This window comes from Propithecus coquereli, unplaced genomic scaffold, assembly GCF_000956105.1.
Source record: "Propithecus coquereli isolate 6110/MARCELLA unplaced genomic scaffold, Pcoq_1.0 Scaffold354, whole genome shotgun sequence".
Taxonomy (NCBI): domain Eukaryota; kingdom Metazoa; phylum Chordata; class Mammalia; order Primates; family Indriidae; genus Propithecus; species Propithecus coquereli.
The window spans coordinates 2146439-2147757 of record NW_012149219.1 but is presented as its reverse complement, the minus strand read 5'-3'; positions in this window follow the sequence as shown (position 1 = coordinate 2147757).

The following is a 1319-nucleotide window of genomic DNA, read 5'->3' as shown; positions in this document are numbered from 1 at the left end:
CTTGAGTCCAGGAGTTTGAGGTTGCAGTGAGCTATGATGACACCACTGCACTCCAGCTGGGGTGACAGAGTAAGACCCTGTCTCAAAAACAAACAAATCTAAAAATCCCAGAAATTTCTAGGACATTTCCCTATATGATTATCCACAACTTTCAGAATATGTTGATTGTTTAAATACATAATGACCCCAAGGTACTGTGGATTCAGTAATGATTAAAAAAGAGTTTGTATTTTATTATTAAAAATGGCATCCACATAATTTGAAAGACAATAAAAGCAGGAGTAGGGGACATTATTTACTTGATTTACAGACCATGCTTGATGTGTGCATGGATTTGCGGCACCAACCATGACTCCATGGCCTTACAGGCAAGGTGTTACCTGAGGGTGGCCCACGGAGTTCCTGGTCCCGTCCATTCTCCTGGGCTCCTCATGAAATGATCCCAATGCTGCAGGCTTTCCCGGACACTCTCCACGGGAGAGCAGCCAAGCGCCACGGGATTGATTTCAGACGGAGTGGCTGCGTGTTGGTCCCCCTGGGCCTGGGAAGGGTGGAGGGGCAGCCCACCCATGGAGGGCCACGAGGCCTCCCCCTCAGCTCTCCTCCTAGAAGAAGGGACTCCATCCGCACGTCAGAACATTCAGCACGCCCCATGACGAGGAGCTCCTCTGCTGGCCTTTCATAAGGAGTTATCCAACCTCAGGCAGTTGACTCCCACACCCAGATGACGTGGTTTCCTTGGTGGCAAACCCCTGAACCCCCAAACCCACCATGGCCTCTGCTCTCACTCCCCAAGTCCTGCTCATCTCACGCACCCCTTAATCTCTTCCTCTCATTTGTAAAACTGTCAGCGCAAGGCACTTTCTGTGACCTGATACTTTCAAGAAACCTGCAAGAAATGTTGTTAGTACTTTCCTTCACTCTTTTGTACCTTGGTCAATTTAGCTTTTTTTTTCTTTTGAAACTTCAACTCCACCCACTGTGTTCCCAGAACCCATTATGGGCTTGACATGAAAAATGTACTTCGGTTAAAGCTTATGAAATCATGCTATATTTATGATTTTTTTCTTTTGATGTAGTTAACCATTAGGCCAAGTAAAACTATAACAGACTCACAACTCATCTTATGAAAACAAGTTATGTTTGCCTGAGATTATTTTCTTGCCTCTACAAGACAGATTTTTCACGAGCCTTAGCATTTTGTAATAAATACATTCCTCTCGGTGCTTTTGCTGTCCACTTGTAGTACTGGCTCAGGGGGCGGGAGGTTCCAATCAAAAAGATTTTCAGAGACTTTAATTTTTTTTTTTTTTTTTTTT